The sequence below is a fragment of the Oncorhynchus masou genome, unplaced genomic scaffold (assembly GCF_036934945.1).
Source record: "Oncorhynchus masou masou isolate Uvic2021 unplaced genomic scaffold, UVic_Omas_1.1 unplaced_scaffold_3939, whole genome shotgun sequence".
NCBI lineage: Eukaryota > Metazoa > Chordata > Actinopteri > Salmoniformes > Salmonidae > Oncorhynchus > Oncorhynchus masou.
Window position 1 is genome coordinate 10,594 of NW_027010341.1, and position 22,434 is coordinate 33,027.

The following is a 22,434-nucleotide window of genomic DNA, read 5'->3' on the forward strand; positions in this document are numbered from 1 at the left end:
GAACAAAACATACATGTATTGTGTAACATGATGTCCTATGAGTGTCATCATCAAAGGTTAGTGATTAATTTTATCTATATTTCTGCTTTTTGTGACTCCTATCTTTGGCTGGAAAAATGGCTGTGTTTTTCTACTTGGCTATGACCTAACATACATTAAGGGAACATTTTGACATTTGCCATATGGTTAGTGAGAAAGTCCACATTGCAAATGTACGGTCCCTTACTAGACGTCCGAAAACATTTCTAAACTTCACGGATGGCCTCGGGCCGTGCAGCAGGGCCGGATCTTCCAGGAAGTCATCAAACAAAGTCTCTCAGACATTCGGTTTCTGTTTTATGAAATGTTAAAATTTTGGTCATTTTTCCACCGTCCCGGTAAATCACACAAGAGGGCGAGTGGAATCATATTGCAAATGTTCAAAACATCACCAATCACGACATGGCCTTATCTCCTAAACGGAAAAGACTTCAAGACGAAACTTGGTGAGCATAGGTTTGGCATCATGGGACGTTGGCCCCGAACAAGAGGGCGTCCAGGCCTCAACAGTTTTTGAGTTATGGACATTTTTCTGGGATTAAAGGTCAAAAATGAAAATAGAGCAATAATTTTTCCGCTTCATGTCAAAGGAAATTAACCTACTGTGTCAATAAAAAAAGAAGCAGCCATTTATCTATCGTAATTTAAGAGAAATCGTACAATGTCAAATTGGTGATGTTCAATTGATTTTATTTTTTTAAGTTACAGATCCAGTTGCAGCGTGTTCAGATGAATCTTTTTGAATTGTGTTTCCGAGCTATGCGAGATTTCTGTGATTTTCTGAAATAACACACACTCATTCAGCCCTGTAAATGAGTCAGTTCTTAACATAACGACTTAAAACTCAATATGATATGTGTTTACTTTCAGCATCCTGTGTAAACCCGGAAGTGCCTTAAGATTGTGTCATAGGGGGTGTTTGAAGGGTTAAAAAGGTCTGATCTTTTCAAAACTAAATATGGGTTATTAGTCAACCCTCATGAACTGTAAATCAGTCATTTCTCCCAACTGATGTCAATGAAAAGCTCTCTCACACACACACAGCAAGGATGGAGTGACAAAGTGCGGCGCAAAAAGACACTCAGAGCCTGCAATGGCATTACCATAATCTCTAGGCTGTGCCGAGTTCAACGAGATGCCTCGCTAGACTCTAGCTTGTTTGGTCTGAGCTCATAATGAAGCCTGGCCCTACATTGCAGGTGCTTTTGGGTGACAGCGGGAGAACAGTTAGGGTGAGAAGCACAATTCCTGACGTCCTCCCGATCGGAAGGAACATTCTTGACGTCCTCCGATCGGTGCAAGCCTAACCTTGACCATGTGGCATTAACCCTTAAAAGTTAAAAGAAGGTGTTTACATCCAACAGTTTTCAATGACTTCTCTCCCCATAGGAATACATTGCCTGCACTCCTAAATTCAACCTGAAGCCTATGTGGGTTATGAATGTCTTATGAACGTGTCTTCCATGACAATCCATCAGGCCACTATGAGGTCTACCTGCGTTGATTCTAAGCTTCCTGGAGCAACCGGAAGTGGTTAAAATCACCCTAAAAGTGTTTTTCCATACCCAACCAGCAGTTTGTGATAAATAGTGCATTCAACCCTGTGTAAATCGGTCAGTTCTTAACGTAAACACTTAAAACTCAGGATTCTGTAAAGGCATACCCCAATCAGGATATGTGTTTATTTATAGCTTCCTGTGCCTATCAGAAGTGCCTTAAATGGTGTCATAGGGGCTGTTTCGAAGGGTTAAAAAGGTCTGATATTTTCAAAACTTCATATGTGTGATTAGGCAACCCCATGAACTGTAAATCAGTCATGTCTCCCATAAAATTTCCAAGAAGAAAATCACACACACACAGCTAGGACATAGGGATGTAGAGACAGACAATGCCTGCAATAGTTACCTTTGTTCGAACTAAAAATAACTGTCAGATCTAGAGTTCTGAAACTTTAGAAACCTGTTTTAGACCTCAGGTCGATAGTGCGTGGTGAGTTACGTGGCACTAGAAGGTTCTCGGACCAAGAAACAGCCTTGTACATTTGCAATAACGTCAATTCATTTGGACCGTTATGAAAATTACAACATTTAGAAATGTCCCAGAGTCGCAAGACTAGGTCCATTGGAAACCGGCTCGGCCCATAGAGATGAACCCTAACGTTTCTGTCCGATAGCTCATTCAAGGACCCCGTAGCAAGGCATGGAAGAAAGTGGATTTTCAGCACCAATTAGGGTCTTGCTCGGGTACCCGAATGACCCATCGAGCGAAACTCGGGATTCGGGTCGCCTCACATAGATCTACACATAATATCAGAACTGGACCCGTAGCTAGAACGTAACTACGTGTTTTACATTTTTATTATGTTTTAAATTGAAGGCGCTGTGAATTATGTGCCAGCTCTGAAATATGTGATAGTTGGCTTTTAAACGAGTTGGAAAAAGTGGGTTTGGTGTCAGATGGTATCAGTTTGGTGTCAGAATGACATCTAATTGACTGATGGACACTGACTTGCTAGTTGACTTTTGTACATTTGCAATATGTTTTAACAGAGAGGGACCATCACCAAAATGACATTCTGAAATCAACACTAAAAATGGCGTCGCCATAGTCTCCAGACCGTGCCGAGATGCCCCGCTTGACCGTAGCTCGTTCTGAGTGCAGCAACCGTGAAAAAAGCAGACTCAAAATGAAGCCTGGCCCTAAATTTCAGGGGCTTTTGGGGGACAGCGGCACAACCGTTAGGTTTAAAAGGACAATTCAACCACAGGAATGTTCCTAAGGTTCTCCCGATCTCTGCAAGCCTAACCTTGACCGTGTGGCATTAACCCTTAACCTCTCTAGGCAACCCGACGCGCTTGCGTCCCACCTTGCCAACAATAAATGCAAATGCGCTACACCAAATGCTAATAGCACTCGTTAAAACTCAAACGTTCATTAAAATTCACATACAGGGTACTAAATTCAAGCTACACTCGTTGTGAATCTAGCCAACGAGTCAGATTTGTAAAATGCTTTTCGGCGAAAGCACGAGTAGCTATTATCTGATAGCAGGCAACACGCCGAAATACCAGAAGGGGACATAAACAAAGGAATTAGCGTAGCCGGCGCTACACAAAACGCAGAAATAAAATATAAAACATTCATTACCTTTGACGAGATTCTTTTTTGGCACTCCTATATGTCCCATAAACATCATTATTGGGTCTTTTTTTCCGATTAAATCGGTCCATATATACCCTAAATTTCGATCTATGAAAAGTGTGTGATCCAGGAAAAACAGCGTTTTAAAATGCAACGTCACTTTTTAAATTAAAAAAGTCGACGATAAACTTTCACAAAACACTTTGAAATACTTTTGTAATCCAACTTTAGGTATTAGTAAACGTTAATAATCTATCAAATTGATCACGGGGCGATGTGTATTCAATAGCTCCACGTCTTGAACTCATGGTCGAAAATTTCTCCTCCAAAACATCCTGTCGGAGACCGGAAGGAATGGGCTCTCTCTTACTCGTTTGACCAAGAAACAAAGCCCAGGCAATTGACAAGACTGGCGACATCGCGTGGAAGCTGTAGGACTTGCAATCTCAGCCCTATGTAATTTGGTTTCCCATTATTAACAATACATGCAAGTGGCGCATTGATACTTTTTCCAGTTTTCAGTGATCAGTTTTTCTTGCGCTTTTCGATGAAACACAGGCTCTGTTATAGTCACAGCCGTGATTTAATCAGTTTTAGAAACGTCCGAGTGTTTTCTATGCACACATACTAATCATATGCATATACTATATTCCTGGCATGAGTAGCAGGACGCTGAAATGTTGCGCGATTTTTAACAGAATGTTCGAAAAAGTAGGTGGTAGGCTTAACAGGTTTTAACAGTAAAACAGGGTTTTTTAATCTCACAGATTACAATGACATCTCTCCCCATAGGAATACATTGCCTGCTCCCTAAATTAAACCTAGAGCCTATGTGGGTTAATAATGCCTTATGAACCTGTCTTCAATGACAATCCGTCAGGCCACTATGAGGTCTACCTGTGTCGATTCTAAGCTTCCCGGAGCAGCCAGAAGCTGTTAAATTCACCCAAAAGGTATTTTGATGTACATAACCTGCAAATGTGAAAATGACTGCATTCAACCCTGTGTAGATCCGTCAATTCTTAACATAAAGACTTTAAACTCAGGATTCTGTAAGAGCACACCCCAAGCAAGATATGTGTTTACTTGTAGCTTCCTGTGCCAACCGGAAGTGCCTTTAATTGGGGTCACAGTGTCTGTTTCGAAGGGTTAAAAAGTCACATCTTTCCAAAACTTCCTATGTGGGACAAGGTAACCCTCATGAACTGTAAATCAGTCATTTCTCCCAACAGATGTCAAAGAAAAACCTCTCACTCGCACACACACGCACACAGCAAGGATGGAGTGACAAAGTGTGGTGCTTAAAGACACACAGAGCCTGCAATGGCATTACCATAATCTCTAGGCTGTACCGAGTTCAACGAGGTGCCCCGCTTGACCGTAGCTCGCTCGGTCTAAGCACAGCGACCATGAGAAAAAGTATGCCCAAAATGAAGCCTGGCCCTAAATGTCATTTGCTTTTGGGTGACAGTGAGAGAACCGTTAGGGTGAAAAGCACAATTCGACCTCAGGTACGTTCCTGAGAAACTCCCGATCTGAGCAAGCCTAACCTTGACCGTGTGGCATTAACCCTTAACAGTAAATCAGGGATTTTTGATCTCACAGATTACAATGACATCTCTCCTTTTAGGAATACATTGCCTGCTACCCTAAATTCAACCTAGAGCCTATGTGGGTTAATAATGTCTTATGAACCTGTCTTCGATGACAATCCATCAGGCCACTATGAGGTCTACCTGTGCACAGTGCATTTGCAATATGATTCAACAGTGAAAAAACATCCCCAAATGGACATGAGGAAATCAACACAACGAGCGATGGAGAGGAACGACTATCACTGCCCGGCCATCATGAGTTCATCATGCCAGTCAATTTAGCATTTCTGCAGTATTTTTGAGCATGACAAAAAAAATGGTAAATGCACATTGAAACATACTAAAATGCACAACCGTGCACCTGGAACGGGTTACCAGGAGCACACTTTTAAATGGTTTTTAATGCCATTATGGGGTAGCAAGGGGTCCACGGTTGGGTAGGGAGCACCCCCACCCGTGCCCATCCAATAGGGGTGCCCTTGTCATTTTGGACGTTTTTCAAAAAATTGTTAAAAAACAACAGTCCCACTTCTCCTCATCATACATGACAAATAAACCATCTAGGTTGATTCATGACTTAACATAGTGCTATATATCATTTTGGCAGGCAAATGGACATAACATCCTGATTTGGCAAGTTCAAATCTTTCATATTGCATTTGGAAATTTCTTATGGCATTTTGCCCCCAAAAAAGTGACTTTTTTTACTTTTGACTTCCTATGAATTACATTGTAAAAATAAAAAAATATGATAATTAAATATGACAAAAGTATGTTGATACAGTTATTATACATGTGTAATTGACACAAAAATCGAAAGAATTTCGAAAAACAGTCCAGAAAGCACTTTTTTAAGGGGTTGATAAGTTTTTTCAAATGTTTTGCCATTTTGGACCTTTGACTTCATATGAAATTATATTGCATATGGACAAAACATATGCCTTATGCACAAGTAAAAAATTTTTTTTTAGATAATGATAATAAAATTTGACAAAAGTATATTCATACAGTTCTTACACATGTGTAATTGACAAACAAATCGAAAGAATTTTGAAAAAATGGTCAGAAAGCACTTTTTAAGGGGGTGATACGTTTTTGAAAAAATTTTTACATTTTTCAAAATTTTACTTTTGGGTCTTGACTTGTGTTACATTTGCAATATGAAAAACCACGGTGGAGCGCACTCGCCATCTGTTGGATTTTGGAGTGTTACACTTGGCATTTGCCATATGGCATTTGCAATCAACTTTGAATGAAACAACGCCGAATTGAGTGGTATTGGACACCGTGTATGTTTGTACGGTGCCAATGACTTCCCATTCATTTTTGTCCATTTCTGGGGGGTGTTCCCTTACATAATCATATGTTGTGCTTTCGCTGTAAAGCATTTTTGAAATCGGACACCGATGGGTAGATTAACAAGATGTTTATCTTTGTTTATTTGCTGTATTGGACTTGTTAATGTGTGAAAGTTACATATAAAAAAAAAAATGAATTTCGCGTACTGCCTTTTCAGAGAAATGTTGTCGAGGGGTTCCGCCTGTGCTAGAAAGATGTACTTGCGATTCTTCACCACCAGTGATGCAGAATGTTGAAATCAAACGGAAGTAAAGGGGCGGGACTCCGCAAAGGCGGAGAATTTAACGGAAAACAGGAAGTGAAAAATGTTCCCCCTTTGTTAGCTTAGCATCCCGTGCAAGCTAATCTACGTTGATCAGAAATATCACTTCTAAGCACAAAATAGGGTCCTCTCACCATGGAAAGGGTGGGTTTACTAGTGATGTCTGACATTAAACCATTCAGCATACTTTGCTAGCGTTATGTTGACCGGAGCGACAGGGTACATAAATACAGATATGCCCGTGGTCTGCCCACACTTGCTTAGTGCGGTAGGCGGACAGAATACTTTGGTTCGGTCCCGAGTTTCTAACCTTACTGGCTCTCTGCCCTTGCTCTAGAAGTTAAATAGTACCGTTTGGCCTAACGGACTAAATCTGGAATTTATCACTCATTGCTATCGACACAGGACCGGAGGCACTCCCAAAATATCTTGTTCCAAAATGGAAACACACACACAACCAATTTGTATAGAAATCATTCTGTTTGTACAATTCTGTTTGCACAATTGATATGTAGAATTCCACAGCAAAGTCCAATTCTATTTTAGATTCCTCGCACGGAGGCGTCATAAATGTATATTATCAAAATGACCCAAATGTGCATCCTAGTTTTAAAGTCCTCACAGGTTAATCATGTAACTGTAATTAACTAAGAAGTTGGTGCACCAAGGAAAATATTCAGATTACAAAGTTATAATTTCCTAATATAACTTTTCAGATATTTTATATCTGATCAATTAGTCTTCGAATTAATGAATTATTGACTTTACCTCACGTTAATCTCATTCCAAACGACGTAAATTGTTGGTTATCTGCACGAACCCAGTCTTCACTATGAGTCATCCATATATCAATTGTCTTAAATCATTTATTTATTAACTAACTAAACAATCGCAGAAGAGCACAATCAAACAAAGTAAATATGGTTACAAGAAATGATAGGGGGATGTGCCGGCATGGTGGCTTGGTGTACAAAAGCGAGTGGGGTCGACTGAGATAAGACAACACACAGTTGATAATTATAACAATTGAAATGCTAATCCTTTTCACATGAATGCTCACTCATTCGGGAACAATTGCAATCAATATACAGTGCCTTGCGAAAGTATTCTGCCCCCTTGAACTTTGCGACCTTTTGCCACATTTCAGGCTTCAGACATAAAGATATAAAATTGTATTTTTTTGTGAAGAATCAACAACAAGTGGGACACAATCATGAAGTGGAACGACATTTATTGGATATTTCAAACTTTTTTAACAAATCAAAAACTGAAAAATTGGGCGTGCAAAATTATTCAGCCCCGTTAAGTTAATACTTTGTAGCGCCACCTTTTGCTGCGATTACAGCTGTAAGTCGCTTGGGGTATGTCTCTATCAGTTTTGCACATGGAGAGACTGAAATCTTTTCCCATTCCTCCTTGCAAAACAGCTCGAGCTCAGTGAGGTTGGATGGAGAGCATTTGTGAACAGCAGTTTTCAGTTCTTTCCACAGATTCTCGATTGGATTCAGGTCTGGACTTTGACTTGGCCATTCTAACACCTGGATATGTTTATTTTTGAACCATTACATTGTAGATTTTGCTTTATGTTTTGGATCATTGTCTTGTTGGAAGACAAATCTCCGTCCCAGTCTCAGGTCTTTTGCAGACTCCATCAGGTTTTCTTACAGAATGGTCCTGTATTTGGCTCCATCCATCTTCCCAACAATTTTAACCATCTTCAAACCTGTCCCATGTTTGACAGTGGGGATGGTGTGTTCAGAGTGATGAGCTGTGTTGCTTTTACGCCAAACATAACGTTTTGCATTGTTGCCAAAAAGTTCAATTTTGGTTTTATCTGACCAGAGCACCTTCTTCCACATGTTTGGTGTGTCTCCCAGGTGGCTTGTGGCAAACTTTAAACGACACTTTTATGGATATCTTTAAGAAATGGCTTTCTTCTTGCCACTCTTCCATAAAGGCCAGATTTGTGCAATATACGACTGATTGTTGTCCTATGGACAAGTCTCCCACCTCAGCTGTAGATCTTTGCAGTTCATCCAGAGTGATCATGGGCCTCTTGGCTGCATCTCTGATCAGTCTTCTCCTTGTATGAGCTGAAAGTTTAGAGGGACGGCCAGGTCTTGGTAGATTTGCAGTGGTCTGATACTCCTTCCATTTCAATATTATTGCTTGCACAGTGCTCCTTGGGATGTTTAAAGCTTGGGAAATCTTTTTGTATCCAAATCCGGCTTTAAACTTCACAACAGTATCTCGGACCTGCCTGGTGTGTTCCTTGTTCTTCATGATGCTCTCTGCGCTTTTAACGGACCTCTGAGACTATCACAGTGCAGGTGCATTTATACAGAGACTTGATTACACACAGGTGGATTGTATTTATCATCATTAGTCATTTAGGTCAACATTGGATCATTCAGAGATCCTCACTGAACTTCTGGAGAGAGTTTGCTGCACTGAAAGTAAAGGGGCTGAATAATTTTGCACGCCCAATTTTCAGTTTTTGATTTGTTAAAAAAGTTTGAAATATCCAATAAATGTCGTTCCACTTCATGATTGTGTCCCACTTGTTGTTGATTCTTCACAAAAAAATACAGTTTTATATCTTTATGTTTTAAGCCTGAAATGTGGCAAAAAGTCGCAAAGTTCAAGGGGCCGAATACTTTCGCAAGGCACTGTACATGTAATCAGTTACTCCTCAACCCTTGGGGTTTCTACCAGGTGTTTCCAGGGTTGGGTAGGTTACATGAAGTCAGTTACTCCCCAACCCTTGGGGTTTCTACCAGGTGTTTCCAGGGTTGGGTAGGTTACATGTAGTCAGTTACTCCCCAACCCTTGGGGTTTCTACCAGGTGTTTCCAGGGTTGGGTAGGTTACATGTAGTCAGTTACTCCCCAACCCTTGGGGTTTCTACCAGGTGTTTCCAGGGTTGGGTAGGTTACATGTAGTCAGTTACTCCCCAACCCTTGGGGTTTCTACCAGGTGTTTCCAGGGTTGGGTAGGTTACATGTAGTCAGTTACTCCCCAACCCTTGGGGTTTCTACCAGGTGTTTCCAGGGTTGGGTAGGTTACATGTAGTCAGTTGCTCCCCAACCCTTGGGGTTTCTACCAGGTGTTTCCAGGGTTGGGTAGGTTACATGTAGTCAGTTACTCCCCAACCCTTGGTTTTCTACCAGGTGTTTCCAGGGTTGGGTAGGTTACATGTAGTCAGTTACTCCCCAACCCTTGGGGTTTCTACCAGGTGTTTCCAGGGTTGGGTAGGTTACATATAGTCAGTTACTCCCCAACCCTTGGGGTTTCTACCAGGTGTTTCCAGGGTTGGGTAGGTTACATGTAGTCAGTTACTCCCCAACCCTTGGGGTTTCTACCTCTGCCCCCCAATGATAACATATTATTGGCCTATTGTTTGGCAAGGAGAGAGATTTTAACAGCTGAAATTGTACATGGTAACCCACACTTCTCCCCTTTATTTTGGCATCAGTTTATTTTAAGGGCTATACATAAACCACACGTAGCATAATAACCACATATCTGTAAACTGATAACTGTTATTGTGGTTAATATGTACAGTTGAAGTCGGAAGTTTACATTTAAACTCAGTTTTTCACAATTCCTGACATTTAATCTTAGTAAAAATTCCCTGTCTTAGGTCAGTTCGGATCACCACTTTATTTCGAGAATGTGAAATGTCTGAATAATAGTAGCGAGAATGATTAATTTAAGCCTTTATTTCTTTCATCACATTCCCAATGGTCAGAAGTTTACATACACTCAATTAGTATTTGGTAGCATTGTCTTTAAATTGTTTAACTTGGGTTCAAACGTTTCGGTTAGCCTTCCACAAGCATTCCACAATATGTTGGGTGAATTTTGGCCCATTCCTCCTGACAGAGCTGGTGGACTGAGTCAGGTTTGTAAGGCCTCCTTGCTCACACACGCATTTTCGGGTATGAAAAAACATTTATTTTTACTGCTCTAATTACATTGGTAACCAGTTTATAATAGAAATAATTGACCTCGGGTTTGCATTGCGTCGTGCATAAAAACAGTCCATAGTGATGGTATACTAGCCATATACCACACCTCCTTGGGCCTTATGTCGTTCTGCCCCTGAGCAAGGCAGCTTACCCACTGTTCCCCCGGATGCCGAACACGTGGATGTCGATTAAATGCGGAAGACACATTTCAGTTGAATGTATTCAGTTGTACAACTGACTAGGTATCCCCCTTTCCCATTTACCCCTTTTTTGTTAAGTATAACCAGATTACCCACACCAGCAAGGCTGTGATAACCAGAGAGAGTGAGGAAGAGAAGAAGCCGTTACTAGATGAGGCAGGATCTACTGATAACACAGGTGATGTTGTGAGTAACAGCCACCTCAAATGAAATTTCCTGAATCAGGGCCGGAATTCCAATGCCTTCCAGCATAGATCTCAAGTGAGGACACTGACTCAGGAATAATGGAAAGAGAGAGGGAGTGAAGGAAGAGAGTAAGGGAGGGGAGGAGGCTATGTCACGGGCTCATCTGACCCCTCCAAAGCCCAGAGATGGATACAGCCTGAAGCACAATCAGGATACACTGTGGGGGACAGAGGATTATGGGAATGGATCTGACCAGGAGTCACATAAGGCAATGGTCTGAGATTATGATGCAGAGACAGGGGGAGATGAAGAGAATGAGGGAAGACGAGATGGAGAGGGGAGGGAGAGGGTAGAAGAGATGGAGAGGGGAAGGAAGAGAAAACACAGGATGAAGAGAAGGAAGAGGAGGAATCCAGCAGAGCCCCACTCAACAGCCAGACTGACGGTCAGAGGTCTCCACCAACCCCTCAGAGAAAGAACAAATATGGAGCGTCAGAGATAGAGGTGAAAGAACCCAACTCCTCCCAAACAAACACCCCCATCCTGAATTCCCATACATCAAGACCCAAGGAATACCCTGATCTATAAGACAATATCATGGCTATCAGATGGGTGTAGAACAAGGAAGCGTAGTGAATACAATGGAAACCCAGAGGAGCAGTGGTCAGGTGGACCGAGAGGGAGGAAGACCTGACCTATCAGTTCTGAAGAGACCCACTAACTCAGTGTCAGACAGTACAGACAGTCCTGATAGAAGCAGTCCAGGATTGTCAGCTGGTCTCAGAGCGAGAGCATGTAGGTACAATATCTACTCCAGTAAACTACAGTTCAGGTGCACCTTCCAGAGCAGTAGACATGAGCTCAGATACAATTTGTACAGCATTAGAGAGTAGCTCAGATACTCTGTCTACTTCACAGGGAAGTTTAGGAAATCCTCTGTACCAACAGAGACCAGACCAGTACAACTACAGAGTCTGTACCAGAAGAAGCCAGTTGAAAAGCACTTGTTGAATATATAGTTTGTTTGATAAATATTTTGATTCTGTACAGGGAAGGTTTGTTTCTCTCCAGTAAACTCATCTCTCCTTTTCTATCTCTTTTGGGTTATCATGTATCATATTGTTATCCTGTATGTGCTGTCATGTTTAGGCTACTATGACTTTTATGAACTCTCAATAATGTGAATTATAATGAAATCTTGATCCATGCAACAAGATGGCAAATGTATTATTTCATAAGAAAATATTTCATTGTGTGATTGTTTTAGTGTGCATGCCTCATACAGTAGGCCCAGTGGACAGGAGGAAAATTAAATGAACTATAGTTATTAAGTTACCTTTGAATATTACAATATTGCCAACTTTGGTTACATTATAGCACAGTGATCCTATCCATTCTTAATTATATATATAATTCTGTACATTGCAGCCAATTATACACACAGGGAGGCGCCAGAGACCAGGTATGTATGGGCAAGGATTATTCCAGACGTTGGGGAAGAATTAAAAAAAAAGTTATTATAGCATATCAACATAATACAATGTGTTGGTTGGTATACAGTGTGATTGTATTTCAGCTATTAAACATGATTTACAAATCAAATGGAACGTCATTTTCAACCAAGTGGTCATGACTTCAGAGGAAGGCAGAGGGAGGAACTAAAATCCACATTTTACTTTCACTTTCACAGCCTCTGTAGACAAGGTTATGAACCACATAGTGTTTTAGCATATATCATTTGAACTTACTTGTATTTACTATAGAAATAAAAACGAACTAACAAAGATGTCCAAACGTATGCTTATCAGATTGTGCTTCTGGTTTTATCTGGTGCGAACGGTGGTCTCCGAAGGTAAGTTGAACCGACTGGCGGGCCGAATGTAGCGTTTGGCCTACCTAATATTTGTTAGGCTACTTGTTTGCTATTGTGTGCTAGTTGTATAGCCTAGCCTACAACAACATACTAAACGTGCCTTATGAACACCGCGCTGCAGCCGCCGAGTGGGATTCATAAAGAAAATAAGGAACATGGCAATCTAAAATCATAAACGACATTATGGAGTGATAGTCTAAACACACCTCTTCCTATTGAATAATGGTTTTAAACGACGTCTGTGTGGGTTACGTTACGGACCGCACCCTTCATATTCCGTTTAGCTACACACAGAGCCAACTTCAGGAAGTTATCAGATGTTGAATCCTGGCCCTAACCAAGGCTAAAACCTACAGACGGGTCTGCGTGATCATGGCAGGCCCTGCGTTATGGGCGAGCCTTAGGAGCCTTCGGGGGCCCATCCAAATAAAATATTGAAATATTGATCATTTATTTGACTGAGACGCACTCCGACAGTAAGACCCATCAATCTCAGATTAAGAACCCGAGCGAGCGAAACAGTGCTCCTCTGTCTCTGTATGTGTAGACAATGTATCTGATTCTGTCTGGACCAAAAGAGTATGGCATGTTATATCAGATCCAGAGGCCAGATAAAGGAGGCTGGCTTCCCTAAAGTATTTGGGATGCCAAGGCAGCAGCTACTTTTCCTGGGGTCCAAACACATTAAGGCACTTACTTACATTACACACAAAACAAAGATAAAACACTACATCATATCACATTATTACACCACTACACATCTACAATACAACATGTATAATACCACCATACAACAATATTACAATGTACATCTGTGTAGAGTGTGTGTGCTGGTAGGGTAGCCTAGTGGTTAGAGCTTTGGACTAGTAACAGAAAGGTTGCAAGTTCAAATCCCTGAGCTGACAAGGTACAAATCTGTCATTCTGCCCCTGAACAGGCAGTTAACCCACTGTTCCTAGGCTGTCATTGAAAATAAGAATTTGTTCTTAACTGACTTGCCTAGTAAAATAAAGGTAATATTAATTAGTGTGTGTCTCTTCATGGTACCTGCTGTTCCATAAAGTGTATTTGTATCTGTTTTTTATAATCTGATTCTACTACTTGCATCAGTTACCTGATGTGGAACAGAGTTCCATGTAGTCATGGCTCTATGTAGTACTGTGCGCCTCCCATAGTCTGTTCTGGACCGGGGGATTGTGAAGAGAGCTCTGGTGACATGTCTTGTGGGGTATGCATGGGTGTCTGAGCTGTGAGCTAGTAGTTTAAACAGACAAGCTCAGTGCATTCAGATTGTCAACACCTCTTACAAAAACAAGTATTGATGAAGTCAATCTCCTCCACTTTCAGCCATGAGAGATTGACATGCATATCATTAATGTTAGCTCTCCGTGTACATTTAAGGGCCAGCCGTGCTTAAACTTTCATGCAGATAGGTAGAAACAGTAAGATAAGTTGTAAGCTTCCCCAAACATGAAACCCACGAGCTGCCTATGAGCTTCACTATAACATCTTGTAAAAAAAATGTGAACGCGCAAGCCGTGTCCACCTATGGATATCAAAGGCCCATTCATCTGGTTAGTTCTGCTCGCACGATCCCTCAACATTATCAGGACAGAGAAACTACACATGCTCATTGCTCACATGGAGCACTGAAAACAAAAGACAATAAAAAAAATGTACAACTCCTAAATGACGGTTATTAAATTAACCTAAATTTGTTTCTCACAAGTGTAGTAGGTTGTGAACTCTGCAAACAATGTTTCCACTCCAAAAATGATGACGGTAAATGAATGGAATGCTTGCATTAACAGTAATTCATGTAACCAAATGCCAGTGATGAATGGTGTATTTAGGCCTACTGGTTACATACAGCGCATTCGGAAAGTGTTCAGACCTCTTTTTACACATTTTGTTACGTTACAGCTTTATTCTTAAATGGATTCAATAGAAAATGTTCCTCATCACAATACCCCATTAATGACAAACTGAAAACAGTTTTTTAGAAATCTTTGCAAATTTATTACAAATTAAAAACAGAAATACGTTATTTAGAGGGATTGGGTTAAATGCAGAAGATACATTTCAGTAGAATAAATTCAGTTGTACAACTGACTAGGTATCCCCCTTTCCCTTTACATGGGGTATTGATCCAAATCAAAAGGGCAAACAATTCACACAATGTAACAATGAATGTGCAAGAATTGTCCGGAGACTGCGGGCTTATTCAGGACAGATTTTGGTGAGAGTGAACCCTCTCGCTGAGCCTCTTCCTCTCTCTGCTGAAACTAGCAAGTGAAACAGCGCCCCTCTGTTTTACTATATGTAGCCCATGTATCTGGTACTGTCTGGCCAGAAAAAGTATGACATGTCATACTCCCTTTGTCCAGACAGCATCAGATACATGATCTACAGATACAGAGACAGAGGGGCGCTGTTTCGCTCGCTCTGATGCTTTATCTGAGATGGATGATTCTTTCTGTTGGCATGCGTCTCGGTCAAATAAATGATCAATATTTAAATATTTTATTTGGAGGAGGAGGCAAGGAGGTACAGTAGGGTGGGCAGGCCCCCATAACGCCTTCCATCCTTTATGCACACATTTTGATATAATAACCATCACATCGAAGTAAACTTGGAGTTATGTGATAATATGTTGTGTGGTCCTCCCGCTATGACTCGGGAAGGTACTGTATGTAGTTTATTAGACTACAGATGACATAAATGATGATGAACTTCGCATGGTGGTGAAAGTGCAAGGTTATGAGTTTGATGCTCCTTTCCATTAAATATTGACATTCTTATTTTGGTGACATGATGATCGATGCTTTGCGGCCATTTGACAAATAAAAATAATAATTGCTCTTATCCATAATAATGTCATAATGTAGATAGTTTACCCCACTGTAGCTGTTGGCTAGAGCGCATGTGCCAAGACCAGATTGGGCACATTTACTATGTAACACAACAGTCTATAATACAGTCTATATAACGCACCAGTCCATATCTTGCAACAGTCAATATAACACAACAGTCTATATAATGCAGCAGTCTATTTAACGCAGCAGTCTACTCTAGATAACACAACAGACAACAGTCTATATAGCGCACAACAGTCTATATAACACAACAGTCTATATAATATAGTCTATATAACACACAGCAGTCTATATAACACACAACAGTGTATATAACACAAGTCTATATAGCGCAACAGTCTATATAACACAACAATCTATATAACACAACAGTCTATATAACGCAGCAGGCTATATAACACAAGTCTATATAGCGCAACAGTCTATATAATGCACAACAGTCTACATAATGCATAACAGTCTATATAACGCACAACAGTCTATATAATGCACAACAGTCTATATAACACAACAGTATATATAACACCACTGTCTATATAACACAACAGTCTATATAACACCACTGTCTATATAACAGACAAATGTCTATATAACATAGCAGTCTATAAAGCACAGCAGCCTGTAACAGAGATCTGTATCCTGCAGCACTAATTCCAAAGCGTTTTGGGACACTGTAAAGTCCATGGAGAATAAGAACACCTCCTCCCAGCTGCCCACTGCACTGAGACTAGGAAACACTGTCACCACTGATAAATCCACGATAATCGAGAATTTCAATAAGCATTTCACTACGGCTGGCCATGCTTTCCACCTGGCTACCCCAACCCGGTCAACAGCTCTTTTCTCTGTATATACCAATGATGTCGCTATTGCTGCGGGTGATTCTTTGATCCACCTCTACGCAGACGACACCATTCTGTATACCTCTGGCCCTTCTTTGGACACTGTTAACAAACCTCCAAACAAGCTTCAAATCCATACAACACTCCTTCTGTGGCTTCCAACTGCTCTTAAATGCAAGTAAAACTAAATGCATGCTCTTCAACCGACTGCTGCCCGCACCTGCCCACCCGACTAGCATCACTACTCTGGACGATTCTGACTTAGAATATGTGGACAACTACAAATACCTAGGTGTCTGGCTAGACTGTAAACTCTCCTTCCAGACTCACATTCAGCATCTCCAATCCAAAGTTAAATCTGAATCGGCTTCCTATTTTGCAACAAAGCCTCCTTCACTCATGCTGCCAAACATACCCTCGTAAAACTGACTATCCTACCGATCCTTCACTTTGGCGATGTAATTTACAAAATAGCCTCCAACACTCTACTCAGCAAATTGGATGCAGTCTATCACAGTGCCATCCGTTTTGTCACCACAGCCCCATATACTACCCACCACTGCGACCTGTATGCTCTCGTTGACTGGTCCTCGCTACATATTCATTGCCAAACACATTGGCTCCAGGTCATCTATAAGTCTTTGCTAGGTAAAGCTCCACCTTATCTCAGCTCACTGGTCACCATAGCAGCACCCACCCGTAGCACGCACTCCAGCAGGTATATTTCACTGGTCATCCCCAAAGCCAACACCTACTTTGGCCGCCTCTCCTTTCAGTTCTCTGCTACCTATGACTGGAACGAATTGCAAAAACCACTGAAGTTGGAGACTTATATCTCCCTCACTAACTTTAAGTGTCAGCTGTTAGAGCAGCTTATACTGATCGCTGCAGCTGTACACAGCCCATCTGTAAATAGCCCATCCAACCAACTACCTACCTCATCCCCATATTTGATTTTGTTTTTCTGCTCTTTTGCACACCAGTATTTCTACTTGCACATCCTCATCTGCACATATATCGCTCCAGTGTAAATTTCTCAATTGTAATTCATTTGCCACCATTGGCCTATTTATTGCCTTACCTCCATACTTCATTTGCACACACTGTATAGAGATTTTTCTATTATGTTATTGACTGTATGTTTGTTTATCCTATGTGTAACTCTTTGTTGTTGATTTTTTCGCACTGCTTTGCTATATCTTGGCCAGGTCGAAGTTGTAAATGAGAACTTGTTTTCAACTGGCCTACCTGGTTAAATAAAGCTGAAATAAAATAAAAAATATAACGCACAGCAGTCTATATAACACAGCAGTCTATATAACACAGCAGTCTATATAGATTCCAAGAACACAGGATGAGATGTTACTATCCTTTGTGCAAGCACTTCCAAGAGTTAATGAACAGTGAGCGTGGTGAAATTTGGGGAGCGCATCGTCAGTAGTGTACCTTTGGTTCCTAGGGTGTTTCGGCCTTTCACACTATACACCCTCCCCAAAGGCAGCCAGCGACAGGGTGATCAATCCTACGCTTGCGTCCCATTCCCAATTAGTCATAGGAGTTGCCTTGTTGTTGATAGCCTGGCCAACTGGCCTACCTGGTTAAATAAAGCTGAAATAAAATAAAAAATATAACGCACAGCAGTCTATATAACACAGCAGTCTATATAACACAGCAGTCTATATAACACAGCAGTCTATATAACACAACAGACTGCAATCTTTATACCGCAGCAGTCTGTATAACGCACAACAGTCTGTATAACGCACAACCGTCTGTATAACGCACCACAGTCTGTATAACGCACAACAGTCTGTATAACACACAACCTTCTGTATAACGCACAACCGTCTGTATAACGCACAACCGTCTGTATAATGCACAACAGTCTATATACTGCAACAGTCTGTATAACGCACAACAATCTATATATCGCAACAGTCTGTATAACGCACAACCGTCTGTATAACGCACAACCGTCTGTATAACGCACAACCGTCTGTATAACGCACAACAGCCTGTATAACGCACAACCGTCTGTATAACGCACAACCGTCTGTATAACGCACAACAGCCTGTATAACGCACAACAGTCTGTATAATGCACAACAGTCTATATACTGCAACAGTCTGTAAAACGCACAACCGTCCGTATAACGCACAACCGTCTGTATAACTCACAACAGCCTGTATAACGCACAACCGTCCGTATAACGCACAACCGTCTGTATAACACACAACCGCCTGTATAACGCACAACCGTCTGTATAACGCACAACCGTCTGTATAACGCACAACAGTCTGTATAACGCACAACAATCTATATATCGCAACAGTCTGTATAACGCACAACCGTCCGTATAACGCACAACCGTCTGTATAACGCACAACCGTCTGTATAACGCACAACAGTCTGTATAACGCACAACAATCTATATATCGCAACAGTCTGTATAACGCACAACCGTCCGCATAACGCACAACCGTCTGTATAACGCACAACCGTCTGTATAACGTATAACGACAACAACAGTCTGTATAACTGTATAAGCACAACAATCTATATATCGCAACAGTCTGTAAACGCACAACCGTCCGTATAACGCACAACCGTCTGTATACTGCCAGTCTGTATAACTCACAACAGCCTGTATAACGCACAACCGTCCGTATAACGCACAACACAAACCGTCTGTATAACACACAACCGCCTGTATAACGCACAACCGTATCTGTATAACGCACAACCGTCTGTATAACGCACAACAGTCTGTATAACGCAACCGTCCAACAATCTATATATCGCAACAGTCTGTATAACGCACAACAGTCTGTATAACGTCTTTATAACGCACAACCGTCTGTATACTGCAACAGTCTGTATAACGCACAACCGTCTGTATAACACACAACCGCCTGTATAACGCACAACCGTCTGTATAACGCACAACAGTCTGTATAACGCACAACAATCTATATATCGCAACAGTCTGTATAACGCACAACCGTCTTTATAACGCACAACCGTCTGTATACTGCAACAGTCTGTATAACGCACAACCGTCTGTATAACACACAACCGCCTGTATAACGCACAACCGTCTGTATAACGCACAACCGTCTGTATAACGCACAACAGTCTGTATAACGCACAACAATCTATATTTCGCAACAGTCTGTATAACGCACAACAGTCCGTATAACACACAGTCTGTATAACGCACAACGTCTGTATAACACACAACCGCCTGTATAACGCACAACCGTCTGTATAATTCACAACCGTCTGTATAACGCACAACAATCTATATTTCGCAACAGTCTGTATAACGCACAACCTTCTGTATAACGCACAACAGCCTGTATAACGCACAACCGTCTGTATAACGCACAACCGTCTGTATAACGCACAACAGCCTGTATAACGCACAACCGTCTGCATAACGCACAACCGTCTATATAACGCACAACAGTCTATATAACGCACAACAGTTTATATAACACAACAGTCTATATAACGTAGCAGTTTGTGACAAACCATCAGTATAGTTGAAAATGCTTTGGAACCCATTTAAACTTGTATTTTTCATTTGGTACATGGGAATTTATCTGCAAAAGTTATTTTTATGTAAAGTGAAAGGGAATGTGGATACCTAGTCAGTTGTACAACTGAATGTATTCAACTGAAATGTGTCTTCCTCATTTAACCTGTAACCCCTCTGAATCAGAGATGTGTGGAGGGCTATGTACACTACCTCATAACTCAGACTTTCATCATCAAAAAGTCAGTCTGATGGAAACATATCTCTGAGGGGAAATGTGATTATTGTTTTATGCAGATTTTAGAATAATAGCATGAAAATCTGTCGCAGATCGGATGGAAACCTAGCTAGTGATATGATAGTGGACAGGGTGTAGACAAAGACTTTAATCTGTGGTGTAGTCTAGATACATTTCTGCTCCGGTGGTGGTGGTGGGGGGGGGGGATACTAGTCACAGTGTTCAGACTACATAGACCAGATACACCCAGCAAGCAGAATTCTAGATATAAACAGTAAAGGTTGATAATAATGTGAGTTCAATGCCAATAGGGTTAGGACTACATATTTATACCCTAACCCTAATGTGTTCCCCTGGATACATTGATACTCTGATACATGTTTGAAATGTCTGCTTTTCCAGATCTTTATCTTCAAGTGAGAGGTGAGCTGATGTTAAAACCAGACACATCCACAGTGACTGACCCCATCACAATAGTCCTATGGAAGCATGGGAAGAACAAGGTGGCAGACTGGAACAAGGATTTTGGTGGTCTGGAAATCTATGGTGCCTTCAAAGAGCGTACAACCCTGAACCAGACTACTGGAGAGCTGAGAATCAGTGGATTGATGAAAACAGACAGTGGAGTTTATTCTGTGGAGTTCAACGACAAACTGCTTGACAAGACATATACATTATCTGTTATCAGTAAGTGTTTCTGTGTGCTTGTGTGTGTGTGTGCTTGTGTGGTTGTGTAGAAACAGCAGGTTATGTATTGCAGTGCCTCACAAGCATTTTCCTAATTGATTCCTGTTTCTTTCCTCTTTACAGAGGCAGTCCCCAAACCCACAATCACTTCTTCCTGTAACCCAGTCTATATAACACAACAGTCTATAACACAACAGTCTATAACACAACCGTCTATATAACACAACAGTCTATATAACACAACAGTCTATATAACAACAGTCTATATAGCACAACAGTCTATATAACGCAACAGTCTATAACACAACAGTCTATAACACAACAGTCTATATAACACAACAGTCTATTTAACACAACAGATAAGTCTATATAACACAACAGACAACAGTCTATATAACACAACAGTCTATTTAACACAACAGTCTATATAACAACAGTCTATATAGCACAACAGTCTATATAACGCAACAGTCTATAACACAACAGTCTATAACACAACAGTCTATATAACACAACAGTCTATTTAACACAACAGATAAGTCTATATAACACAACAGACAACAGTCTATATAACACAACAGTCTATATAGCACAACAGTCTATATAACACAACAGTCTATAACACAACAGTCTATAACACAACCGTCTATATAACACAACAGTCTATATAACACAACAGTCTATATAACAACAGTCTATATAGCACAACAGTCTATATAACGCAACAGTCTATAACACAACAGTCTATAACACAACAGTCTATATAACACAACAGTCTATTTAACACAACAGATAAGTCTATATAACACAACAGACAACAGTCTATATAACACAACAGTCTATTTAACACAACAGATAAGTCTATATAACACAACAGACAACAGTCTATATAACACAACAGTCTATAACACAACAGACAACAGCCTATATAGCACAGCAGTCTATATAACGCAACAGTCGTGTTGCAGCTGTGTAGAAACAGCAGGTTCTGTATTGCAGTGCCTCACAAGCTTTTTCCCAAATGATTTCTGTTTCTTTCCTCTATTTACAGAGGCAGTCCCCAAACCCACCATCACTTCTTCCTGTAACCCAGACAAAACCTCCTGCACTCTGACCTGTGAGGGCAACACCACTGATGCTGAACCAGTCACCTACAGCTGGAAAAAGGGAGAGGGGCGTGGAGGTCTTAGACAAACAGCTAAGTGTCTCTAAGAACTGACACTGGCAAATCAGCCAATGGTATCAAGTACACCTGCAAGCTGAGTAATGCTGTTAGTTCGCAAGTCAGTGAGCCAGTGGTAGAGGTGTTTGGTCCAGGTGAGGGGACACTCATAAGTGTTTTACAGTCTAATGTATTGATATATTAGTAACACTGCTAGTGTTGTAGGACATTTGAGTGTGGCAAAATGTTGAGTTCCTGATCAACTCCTGTCAAAGTATCAATACAAAATGTGTTTTCATTTCAGAGCATTCCAGTATCGGGTGCTGTTGTTGCTTTGGTTGTCGTTACCATTGTAGCGTTTGCTGTCATAATAGGTAAGAACAGCACATCTATAGTAACAGATCACTGTACATGTACATAGTTGTGAATCGCAGATTGACATAAGAGCACCAACAACAGTGAGCT

At 41.0% G+C, this 22,434-nt stretch overlaps 1 pseudogene; it reads left to right on the forward strand.

Annotated features, from left to right (window-relative positions):
• Positions 1-12,421: 12,421 nt before the first annotated feature.
• LOC135534761 (uncharacterized) lies at positions 12,422-22,289 on the forward strand (annotated as a pseudogene).
• The last annotated feature ends 145 nt before the right edge of the window (positions 22,290-22,434 follow it).